This window comes from Meleagris gallopavo, chromosome 8 (assembly GCF_000146605.3).
Source record: "Meleagris gallopavo isolate NT-WF06-2002-E0010 breed Aviagen turkey brand Nicholas breeding stock chromosome 8, Turkey_5.1, whole genome shotgun sequence".
In the NCBI taxonomy this organism is placed as follows: Eukaryota; Metazoa; Chordata; class Aves; order Galliformes; family Phasianidae; genus Meleagris; species Meleagris gallopavo.
The window spans coordinates 15,632,186-15,645,101 of record NC_015018.2 but is presented as its reverse complement, the minus strand read 5'-3'; the positions used below and the strand labels follow the sequence as shown (position 1 = coordinate 15,645,101).

The following is a 12,916-nucleotide window of genomic DNA, read 5'->3' as shown; positions in this document are numbered from 1 at the left end:
AAAATGCAAAGTAAGCAGCATTCTGTTTGCACTTGCCCTAGAGACTTACTAGAGAAAGAAAACAAAGATAACCTTGGTATCTGTTCAGTTCTAACTGACAGGAGGAATGAGGACTCTTAGTGTTGGTTTAGCACTTCTCTTGTTGGGAACCAGGTAAGGGAACAAGTGGGCTCTGCCACCCAAGACAGCCTCTACTGAACAGAGAGAGAGCCTGACTTTTCCTTAACTGGCATACCATGACAGCCTATTCCTTCTCTCTGCCTGGTGGACAGGGTAATATGGAGGAGGATATCCTGACTTAATCTCTCAGAGACCTGGCTCTGCTTCCAGCTTCGCCACCACTTCTGCATGCAGCCTTTTACAAGACACTTCCCTCTATGGTATTGCCTATATTTCTAGACCCTTCAATTCAAGCAGGGCCTGCCATGCATACCACTTTCCACCAAGACATTCCATTTCTTACGCAGAAATTCAAGAAAGTTTGTATTCACCTGAGAATATTGCAGGCCATATGTACAAGAAACCCGTCCTTCCTCAAAAGGAGCGTCTTGCTGTGCAGTTGTGACAGGGTGTGTGGGTGCGTATTTCTGCCTGGCATAATTAATCATTAAGCAACTTCAACAAATGATTCTTCTCTGGCAGGCTGTGCAGGGTCGTTCGAATACATAAACACACAAACACACGCGCACACACAGAACACAAAGCCACCTTTGTTAGTTTAACACAGTTCATTACTTTAACGAGTAATGTTTTATTCCCTGATAAGATGTAGATAATGCTTAGAATAAGGTTTTCCATACAAACAGCAATTACTTATGATCCCGAAAAACTTTCTATAAATGCATTATAATGATTTCTCCCTGTTGTGAAGAATAGTTCTGACAACAGATTAATGTGTTTCAAGGAGCACAAAGAGACTAAGCATATTTCCAGTTTTGGTTTAAGGAAACCTCAACGTATTTTTTCTTTCACTGATATGTTTTATGTCTCTAAACAGAATCTATAGGAACAATCAATCCTCAAGAATGATAAGATCTAATGTAGGGAACAACAATCACTAGTAGGGAGGATTTTTTTCCTCTCTCTCTCTAACCATAGGAAAATACCTTTTTCTAGCTGGAACGTAAAGTTGGACAATGCATCAAGTGTGCTAGATCTTAAAAGTCAATAATGAGGAAACTGCAAAACAATCCATAAAACAGTGTAACGTCTCTGAATAGCTGTAAAAATACCTTCTTCAAATTGGTTGTTTTCTTGATCTCCCTTTCTAAGATCTCACATTATTCCTATGTCAAAAGAGCAGAAAAAAGTCATGGGCTGAGGACAATTCCTTCCCCTCCTCGCAAGGAAGAACTAGGAGAGGTCTTCTGCCCCTTCTTGCTCCATTCACCCCAAGAAAGAGAGTGAAGAAATAATATAACTAAAAAAAAAAAAACAACACAAAAACCAACTTTAAAAGCCTGTAGGAAAAGCTGAGCTGGGCTGCTGAGGGAATATCTGAAAAGTGGTAAAAGAGCATAGTCTTACAGACAGATTTAGTTGTTGGCATGGACAAATTGAAGAGCGAAAGCATGAGTGTTGATAGATTTTACCCTTCATTTAAAACCACTTAAGGCTGTTCGCTTTGGATAAAACACCAATCCAGATTCTGCAGCCTATTTTATTATTATTATTTTAAATGAAAATTGAACTGAACAGTTCTGGAAAAGGTCTGTTATTTCTTTTAAGATTTCTGTAACCTTATATTTCTTTACACCTGTTTTTAACTCAAAGGTAAGTATGGAAACAACCCAAAAGATGCGCAGAATCTAAATAACTTCGGAAAAGAATGAGGCAAGAAAACATAAGCTTGACCAAAGCCCATCCGCAAATCACTGACCTGTAGACCCTCACACAGAAGCACTGGCTGCCAGGTTCACTCCTCAGCAATTGCACTTGAAAACCCAAATCTGGGACAGAAGCAAAGCAGTTATTCTCTGCTAGGAGATAGTTTGTTTTCTGTCCAATGATGGAATCTTCCTCTATTCACAGCAAGCCTAAAGCATTTACATAGTGAAGAAACTGAGCATAGCAACATTACACAGGCTGGAAAACCAGTGCTTATTTCTGACTGAAAAGTAAAGGGGAAAATTTGGGGCAGGAGTGATTTAAGTTCTCATAACTGGTTGACCAAGACTCTGAGTTTTGAACATTTGTGTTCACATCTATCTCAGTCAAAGGCTTTAAAACTGACAAGTGCAAAGTAAGTTCTGTCTGCTGGATGCCTAACGTTCTGAGTTATTTAGATAATAAATGTCATTGTGCTAGCATTTGTTTGAAATAAACTTATACAAATGACAGAGAATTGCTGAAGAACAAACCCTGAGTCTCCAGGATCTCCGTTATACATTATGAAGAAACTTCTCCACGTGGGAGCATCAGTGCTTTGCATCGTATTCACAAAGGACCAAACAGGTACATTTTTATGACATGCACCTTATAAGTACATAGAAATATTTCTGCTAATTAATTTGAGATACCATTAATGACCAAGCCAGGGGTCACTGCTCCTCTGTAGCTTTCAAGTGGTTTCAGATGGAAAGCAAAGCTCATTGTTTCTGAGAGAAAACCAGATGTCAGCACACAGTTCAGAATCAAGCCAGGGACATGGGACAGAAACCTGCTTTTCTGGTCCCAGTCTGAGGCCCTGATACAAACTCTCACTGGATGCTGCCTGCATAATCCTTCCTGTTAACACAAACTCAGACACTTTTTATATTCCAGAATAGAAATCTGTCCTTTCATATCTCTGAACTACCCACAGAACTCCCTTCATCATTTCCAGCCATTGGCACAATCTGTTTTATTTCACAGTCCCAGCACTTCCATTAGTTGCTAGCCTACTGCTTTCCTTTGGGATTGCAGCATTTCAAGAAACGTATTTGTACAAAAGCCTTTGTCTGAGGGCTGTTATCAAGACCAACCTTATCTATGACAAATAAATCAGCAAGTGTTTAAAATAGGTAATAACACAGCGGAAGGAGGAAAATACAGAGCTATCACCTAAGGATTACAGGTATGAAAATGCACTGGCTTAAACAGTGACTGACATTGTTCCTGTGGGGATATTTCAGTGGTGTGTATGGAATATTGTCTTTGTGTTCAGACTGTTGCAAGACCGTTCCTAGCAAAGCAGCTTCCTTATTTAGCCAGCCCTTTGCTTGGTGACCCCAGTGGGAGGCACAAAGGCAAACAGACCAAGTGCCACTTAGCACACACACTGCAGGAGGACAGCTCTGGGGACTGCTGTGAAGCCTGGGGTGCTGGTGTAGGTGCTAGACTGCAACAATGACCCTCTCACGTGACAAGGCAGTCTGACTGCCGTTACTGCCCAGAATCTTGGGAACAGATTCTTGTCTGTTACGTAAATGCCACAAGCATTAAACACAATTGGTGTACGGCTGAACTTAATAAATACATTCAGTTATAGCACCAGTACAACTCCTGCGATTCTGATTGTGGTAACCGTTTTGAGGTTTTTGCCATGTGTCACTTTACAGCACTGTGTTCAGGGATCACAGGGATCATACTCATTTTTTCTTCAACAAGAATTTGGCTGTAATTGATAATAAGGACATGTTCACTAGCAATTCTGATAGATGCAGTCTGACACAATCATACCACAGACTGGCTTCGGTTGGCGGGAACCTTAAAGATCATCCACTTCCAAGCCCCTGCCATAGGTAGGGCGGCTGCCCACCAGATCAGCTGTTCAGTGCCCCGTCCAACCAGGCCTTGAATGCTTCCAGAGATGAGGCATCTACAGCTTCTCTGGGCAGCCTGTGCCAGTGATTCAGCTTCCTCCAACAAGAAAATTTCTTCCTAACATCTAAGCTAAAACTCCCCTTCTCTAATTTAAAGCCAATCCCCCTTGTCCTATCACTATCAAACCATGTAAAAAGTTGGTCCTCCTCCTGCTTGTAAGCTCCCTTCAAGTACTGGAAAGCCAAAAAGAGGTCTCCCGAGAGCCTTTTCTTCTTGAAGCTAAACAAGCCCACACAATCTAAGATATGGAGAAATACAGGTCTGCAACGTTCATAGAAACCCTATGAAAACCTATGTATATGCATATGTATATTGTTGTGCTCATGCCACACAATGCATTGTGTAAAAATCTGTGAAGATCATCTTCTGGTGATGCTTGAAGCTACACAGATTAAAGAAATTGCTCTGTCTTTCACTACACACTTAATTTGCCTGAAAGTTAGCTATTACAGTAAACAGATTGTAATAAATGTGGTCTTGGAAAATTTAATCCATTTCTGTTATTTCCCTGCAGCTTAAGTCTATAAAATGTGCCCAGTGGCAAGGGAAAATTAACTACGTATAATAGAGAATGTCTATTACCAGCTTACCAGTGGTTCAAAACAATGAAGATACACATCCCTTCATGATCTGGGTACATCTACAATCATTCCTCATCCCACGCCTTCACTGACAAGGTGAAAACAGTCTTTGTCAAGAGGAGAAAGATGCAGTAGACACTACTGCAGCAGAATCAGAAAGAGACCATGTATGTGGTCTGCAGAAAATATCAGATGTTAACATAATTTGAATGCAGTTTTTGCATAACCAGAGATTGCTTGAGAAGATGGCGATTGCCTGTTGCCAGTGACACAAGCCCTGCTGCATTAGGCTGTATGGGGCTAAATTTCAAAGGTTTGCAGAAGAAAATATGTTGAAAAAAAGACTGCCTTGGCAAGAAGAATGGTGATCTGATGACTACTCTGGAGACCAGCTCTGAACCTCAAGGTACACCTCCTGCCACTGCTGCCAGTGTTTTTGATGGTGCAATTTTTGTGAACATGTTGAAACCTGATGCTAGCAGCACACTTAATGACTATGCTACGAAATGTGTTCTGTCATACCTTTGAGTTGTAGCAGCAGGATTGTAGGCTGAGCTGATTTTACTGCCAAAAGTCTCAAGGCTCAGACTAGAAGCAGAAAAGGAGAGGGAGTTGAGAAGTTGTCCAAACCTCTAGCACAAAGTTAGCAATATTTTTTCAGCAGTGATGAAAAGAACAACCCCACACAACTCTTCATTCTAGCGGGGAAAAAAAAAAAGGTCACTAAGCTGACTGTAGAAAGCAAAGGTATAATTACTGTAGGTGATCAAGCTGCAGGGTGCAGCACATTTTAAGGCCTGCCTTTCCTTCTGCTAGCAGGGAGAAGCAGACACAACAGGGGCACCAGGAAAGTTCAGCTGCACCAGAGTTCTCATTCACGGACAAACAGTCTGTGCAGCAGGGCATGTGGCACAGGCCAGGTTCCTGAGATGTAGGAAGATCTAGGGACACTCAGTAAAGACATGGCTTTTTCCCAATGCACGACAAGGGCTGTACCAGCATGCCATGGCAAACTGACTGCAGCACTGCTGCTCTCATTTGAAAGAGGAAAAAACAGGTACAAGGCAGGCACTAGGGGAGTGATCTGTGCTTTCATAGGTTGGTCTTCAGCTAAATCAACAGACAATGCAATTCAGTCTTTGGCAGAGACCTCAAGATACTGCTGTACTGATGCCACTAGCAATACCAGCAAGGCCACAATGCAAGGCAGTGCTATGAGGCTGGGCAAAGCTGCTCTGACCCAAGGCAGCACGTGAGCTACAAACAGGACTCTGATGGGTACATCATGCCTGCACCTGAGTTTCCTTTATCTCAGAAAAGGAACGGATTGAGACCACACTGATAAAAGCCCTTTCATAAGTATGAGCGTGACAGTACCAACTCATACTGCCCAGGGGAGCATACAAAGCAGACACAGAAGATTGAGAAAGACTTCATTGCTTCCTTATTCATTTGCTGCTGCATGCTTCTGTAAATTGCACATTCCTTTTCCTGCCTCTTCTAAATGTTTATAAAGTTGTGTATATTCCTGAAACCCAACAATATCTTCTTACACATACACCAATCTGGGTTACTACTATTAGGAAAAGTCAACGTCACAATTAACAGAAATTTCATAGATGACATGCCACACAGTACATTATTTCTAATATTTTTTATGCAACCTTAAGCAACTACAATTCATTAGTTTTCAGGAACCTTAGACAAGGCTATATGCATATAAAAAAAAAAATAAGTGGGATGTGGCAACAGACTATAGTCAGTAGAGGGAAAACACCAGGACTCTGATTTTAGGTGAACCTCTGCTGGCAACATGAAAGTGTTTAGCACAAGCTTCCTATATTCTTACTAGATGACATCCTAAAATGGTCACAAAACTTCAGCCTTCATCATGAAACCCACAACTCTATCAGTTTGGGTTTGCGCTTGTTGTTGTGATTAGACAGAGTAACAAGAGGAAGGCAGATCAAAACCCAGTGTCACTTTGAGTCTTGCTAAACTCTTGACCTCAGTGACATTAATCAACTGTAAGTCAGTAAATTCTACTCCCTAAATGCTTGCTGTGTTAAAAAATTACTTATTTTATTGCTATATCAGCACACACTCATTTTCTTTGTTCCCTCTTTCTTGCAGCAGGCTCATTACAAACCCAGAAGAGCCATACAATTAAGCAACTCAGATACTGGAACCAAATGAACATCTCAAAGTATCTGAACGTTATTTGTACACATGCTGGAATGTGCAGATACATTTACATCACCTACGTGAAGCACGCTTTATTCAAAGAACGAGAGACCAAAACCCTGCCTTGTGAAACTCCGGTTAAACTGATGCGGTTAACCTCAAGCAAGCTACATACTAAAATACATTCCAAGGAGCATAGTATCAACAGAGATCTGGCAAGATCTCTGTGTAAAATAAATCACCACGTAACCAGTTTCTGTGCAAAATCAAGAGGCAGTGTTCCCCCTCTCCTTGACTGTACAGAGCTGCTCCATACTAAGGGAACGGCCCCTCCGGAGCGTGCCTGTGTGTGGTCTGCTCACCCTGTGCAGTGCGACCAGCAGCTCGTGTGTGTTGGCCACGGTTGCTCAACTGCCATAGGTGGCCCCAGGTCCGTGCTGCCGAATTACACAGGCATGGTCAAGATTAATGGCACCAAGAAGTAAAGGAACTGCCCAAGTCACAGGGGGGCTTTGGGAGTGGCACCAAAAGACAAGAACAAAGAGTTCCTCTTGTGTTAGATCGTGCATTCGCTCTAATGGTACGGGACAAGGAAGAAAGTGCCTATCTATTCCTAGAAGTGTGAGAAAACAGGTTTGATGAGTACATTGTGACTAGGATTTATAACACAATAAAAATGAAGAATATTTTATCAGGAAAAAATAATAATAAAAGCATCACTAGAATATTAGAAAGCTTGAGATAGCAACTGATAGGTAAATAGGAGGAGAGTAAGAAAAAGAGCATCCTCTATGTTAACCCACAGAGCTCTATGATGTTACACTTCAGATTGCATCTTTCCTCTAAAAATAGCTGTAATCTGTTTACAAGGTACACGTGCCAGGACACAGATGTGCACAGAAACATTCTATGTAAATTCTATGTAAGGCTGGGGATCAGCAACACTCAAGATTTGTTGGCCATAATCTTCTTCCTTCTTCCATGTCCCTATACCATTTATCGGCAAATGTTACATTTTCATGTGTGCAACAGGGAAAAGCTGAGTTTACACAGCTGCTGAGTTTGCTTGTTGTGCCCAGCCCAGCCCTACAGCACAGCCATCCCACCCACAGACATGGGAACTGGAAGGCAGTGCTCAGCCCTGTGCCTTTTACTCAAGGGACCAGTATGTGCTGCTGACCAGTGTCTGAGATCTCTCAAAACAGAAGGAAATACTTTTGAAATCTCTCTCCTTTCTCCTGTCTGACCAGACCAACTATGACATACTGGTCATTTGCTGCTGATTACAAGATATTCTCTGGGGTGGGGCACCGTTTGGTTGTTCATCCTGTGCACTGCACAGACAAAGGTCATGAGAGGAGTCCTGAAACCTTTCTGAAGCAGGCCTTTTTACATAGCAAAACTGCACATAAGATGAAGCAGCAAGCAAGCAAGCTTTCATACAACTTGGCTTTCCAAGTTTTTCTTCTGCTTGAAAACCTCTATATATTGCAGCAACATGGATGAGTAACAGCACAGTCAAACTTCTCCACACATCACCGCCCCCAGCACTTCTCTGCCTGGGCTGCAGTTGTGACAAGAATGATGAGACAATCCAGGTCCAGTTTCTGTGTACAGCATCGGCCTCATGCAGTTCTCCTAATGCTCAGCCAAGAGAGCTGTGGAGACATCTGGCCATGTGCATGGTCATTTTGAGTAGGGAAGAGGATATGACATTGTTTTAAAAAATGACCAAAGGAAATGGCAAGTTAAGTTTACTTCCTTTTTTTTTTCTTCTCCTGACATTTACAATCAGCTGTATGTTTTTAGCTTCCTGGCTGCTTCAACATATTCAAGCAGTTGTGGTAGTCAATGGCATTTTGTATTTATCAGTTTTTGAGGCAAGGGGCAAAGGCTGTTCCTTTTCCATTTAGACATTATTGACTGTCTCTCAGCCAAGATGGATTGCAGCCACTCCAGTGAAATACGCTTTAGTGAAAAAGCGCTCTGAAATTGCAGCTAATGGAGAACAGTGCTGCGTGGGGTTGGTATTTTCATTACTGTGAGTACTACCTCCTCCTCTGTGTGACAGCAATGCTTTAACAGCAACTGAAATGGATCATGAGAGCAGTGCCAGGATATAAGCATTGGACAGGAGATCCCTAGGAAAGAGGTCCCTTCCACGCCCCCCCCACCCCCTCTCCAACCTGGGACCCAGCAGCCTCCCCAGCAGCTGGCAGAGCAGAGAGGTACACCTCTGGAGAGGTGATTTTAAACAACCTCAAACATTGTTCATGAAGAAATCAAGTAATACTAATTTATACTTTGAAATAATATCTCTCATCCAAGTACTACCTGGATTGCAACTTTTAGTAAATCTGAAGCATGACACCACGGAAATTATGTCTTAATGCAAAGTACAATGCATATAAAAATCATTATATAGTGTATATTTGTTTATATATACAGATCTGTAGCACATAAACTCTCTGCTCACTGCTAGGGTGATAAAACACTCATACTGTGCTCTCAGGTTCTGTGACATGAGCAGAGCTCCTTCAGTGAATTATGACATTGCATTAATTCATTTCAGGTCCAGCTATTAGCAAGCACAGCTACAGCTCCATTTCCACGTTCTGAGGTTTGCACATACAATAAATCACCATGGCAGCACAGGGATTTATGGGGGCAGTTCCACACACACCATTTCATACATCTATCAAAGGCTTGTTTTGCTCCTCGCCTCAGCCACCACCTGCAAAAACCTCTCTGAAGCTGCAGGTTCTGACATGTTCAGTGGGTCAAGTTATGCAACTAGAGAGAGCCAGTGGTACCAAGGATTCGCAGGACATTTTGGAGAACTGCTTAACACACTCTTGCTGTTGCCTCTTTGTTCTTCCTTTGCATTCTCACTCATGCTCAGCACACTCACGTACTGAAATCAGAGTTAGGCAATCTATTTGTGTTGACCATTCCCACATTTTAAGGCCTTCCCCATGTCCCTGTTACCCTGGCATGGTGGTTTTAAGCAAGCAGGCACATAAGCAGATACACAGAGGAAAGAAATTCCTCGTCCCTAAGCTGTGCTTAGGAACAAAACAGACAGGACAGGGTTTTCGGAGAAACTCAGGAGCTGGCCTCCCAAGTCTCATCAAAATTGTCCAAGTGACTTCATCTTTTTTAAAAATACTAGCTGTAATTATTCAAAGAACGCATCAGTTAATATATTTGGATGTCATGACACTGGTTTGTAAAAATAGGAGCCTCAACCAGGCTCCTAGACCCATACTGAGGCACTGAGGTAAGCATCCTGGTTTGCTGAAGTGCTGAATACCAGCCACTCCCACTGACTCATGGCATGTGCTCAACACCTTGCTAGAAAAGCAGGCTCAAATTAGAGCAGTGAGATGAAACTATTAATCAGCAGAGCCTCAAACCAAAAACAGTTCATCAGGGAAAGCAATGAACAGAGAAACATTAAGACTACAGGGAAGAGTAAGAAGATTGCTTTGCAAAGGCAGCTTTGGTTTGCTTCAGGAGACTTTCCTTCAGAAGTTTGACATTATTAGCATATGTAACATAAAGCAGTTTCACAAAAAAGCAGCCCTTTGCTCAAGTCTGCTAGGACAACAGTAACACCAGTTTCACATAACGCACAAGACATCCCCAGAGACTAAATCATGCACTAAATCATGTTGACAAGAAAATCAAGACAGAAACCATGCAGGAGAGCTTTGGGAAATAAATCAAAAAGACTAGGTTGATTCTGCAATGCAGATCAGTGGTTATATAAGCCAGTTTCCTCCAAAGTCATCTCAAATTGTTGTTATGGTATGTAAAAACATAGAAAGGAAGGACAGAGGCAACGTGTCATATATGGCTATGAAAAGTAAATAATCCTTGCTTAACAGCTTGGCAGTTCTGTCCTGACGATGTCACCCCACTACTATTGCTTCAGCAATGGCAGGATTGGGCACCTGTTGTTGAATATAGCATGTTTCTTAAAAACATTTGAACTACTACATATATTCCTAGCTTGCCTTTACATAGCTTATAAAAGGGTAAATGCTTGGCCTCTTTCCAGAGAGGCATGGTAGCCATAAAGGTTTTCCAACTTGCTCCATGAGAATTCGCCTAGTCAGAGGAGGCACAGGACAGGTCTACCAAGAAAATCTGTCACACTTAGGCCCTGTTCTCTGCCACTGTGCTGGGGGTTGAGCCACATGTCCCAAAAACATCAAAACTCTGCTTGGCCCAGGGAGCCAATTGCACCTTGAGAGCTATGAAAGACAAGAAGATACATCAAAGCCACAAGGCTACCCTCAGTCAGATGGAGGCTTGTCAAGCTTTGATGGTAACAAGAGGCTTCCATGGTCCTTCCAGTCTTTTGCTTGATCAGCAATTCTGGCCTACATAGCTAGGTAGATATGTTCTCCTCTATAATTATATTTGATACAATCTTGTTTTGACAAGTATCTACTCCAAACATACTATTATTTCTCAATATATTTTTCACAAAGCCCTACTTCATCTATTTTGCACCTCATATTCATTGCTTTAGGCAGTTCCCACCCCATTCTCCTCGCACTCCATGTTCCCAAGACAAGACATTCAGGGAGTAAGGGAAAAATGTGCGGAAAGAGATGGCATGAATAACAACAAAATGGGTGTGCTTCCATAAATCAGCAGTCACTATGGTCACAGATGGTCTCCAGCTTCAAGACTATCAGGTGACAGTGATTTGTGGGCAGTGCAGCAGAGAAGAGCCTTGGGGAAGCTCGAAGGACAGCTGGGGGTGGCTGAAGTGCAGCAGCATTACAATAGAACGTGCCTGAGTGGAAAAAAAGCAATCAAACAAGGAGATATTTACTGATATTACAAAGCAGAGGCATGGAAAATTGGGTGCGATTGTTTAAAAAAAAAATAAAAATAAGGGTGAAACCTTAGCTATGAAAGAGAAACTGCTTCTCTAGCTTTGCTTACGCACCAAAGCTGATATTCTTCTAGTGAAATATGATTTTTGGCTTGTTTTTGGATATCTAGCTTATCTAATGTCAACAAGATTTTTTTTTTCCTTATAGAGAAATAATGAATATCTACATTCTGAAAATCATAACTTTCATCAGAACAGCAGAGAGAGCTGAGTATATTAGTATATTATTAAGAAACAAGGTAGTCTAGTACAATATGATTTAATAATTGGTATCCCTACTTAAACAGATAGCATCTTTCACTATTACCATATTTCAGTTTGAGTAGTTCTTACTGAATCCTAGCTAATAGCTGTGCTGCTAGTAAAATCCTTTGGAGCAAGTTTTGTAGACAAAGATAGCATCTCTTCCTAAATCAAGTAATACAGTTGAGAAAAAACAGACGTATTTCTGGTGATGTCTGCTTCCTAAGTCTTTGAAAGAAACACTCTATCATTCCCAGTGCATTTACCCTCCCTGACCCTTTGATACAAACATTTGACTGCCATTCAGCTTGCTAGTAATACAAACTACAGAGAGTAATGACATCCTGCATGAGACACAGGCATGTACAGACTTCTTAGGATATGTTCAGCCTGGTTACGTGACTGCTTACTTCTGTAACAAAGATGTTCCTTGAAGTTTGTTCCAAAGGACCTACCATCTAAGAAACCAATATCTAATGTTTCCAATAAGCACCATTCTGGGGTGAATCTCCAAGCCTGAGTCCCAGCACACTCAAGGCCTGCCAGAGACATTTCAGTTGCCTCTCGGTGTGATCAAGAGAAGGGAGCTCCATTCAGGTATCACTGAAGAGTTGCAGACTGTTACCTAGCTTTTCTCTGCATCAGTGAACAAAGAGGTAGCAGAATCCTGTTTGCTAATTACCTTGTATTTCTAGAAAGACGAAGAGTAATTTCACACCTTTCTTATTGCCAGGTACTGAGGATAAGCATTAAAGCATAAGATGCTGAGGCTTTAGGAGGCACACACTGGCTCACCTCAGCATTACACTCACCTACAGAACCAGCTCTGTCTTTCCAAGACCAAAATTCTGCTTCTGGGCGTGTATCAGAAAGTGACTGCTTACAGCCCAAGTGGAGTGCTGCTGTTCAAAGAGAAACTTCAAATGAGCTTACTGTGCTTGAAATGCAGACACTGCACACCATTACCTTGAAAAATAAAAAAGAAAGGAGAAAAGGAGCACCTTGTTGTTACTGACGCAGTAGGACAGTCTCTTCCAGCAGCAGGTATCTGCTATTATTCCTTAATGACCAGCTCTGACTTTAGCACTTGTAATGAGGAGATAAGTGGGAGGCAGCAGGAGCTGCCCAGGCTTTCCCAAACCAAAACTTTTTGTGTGCAAACAAGTTGGAACAAGGCCAGAACTGGTAATGC

The 12,916-nt window shown here is 41.9% G+C and overlaps 1 long non-coding RNA gene across 1 annotated transcript; it reads right to left on the bottom strand.

The window, feature by feature from the left end:
- Positions 1–10,048: 10,048 nt before the first annotated feature.
- LOC109368798 lies at positions 10,049–12,676 on the bottom strand. The gene is made up of 2 exons (XR_004160502.1): positions 12,537–12,676; positions 10,049–11,379 (listed from the first exon to the last, which is right to left on the bottom strand). It is a non-coding gene; the product is annotated as an uncharacterized LOC109368798 (long non-coding RNA).
- Positions 12,677–12,916: the final 240 nt, after the last annotated feature.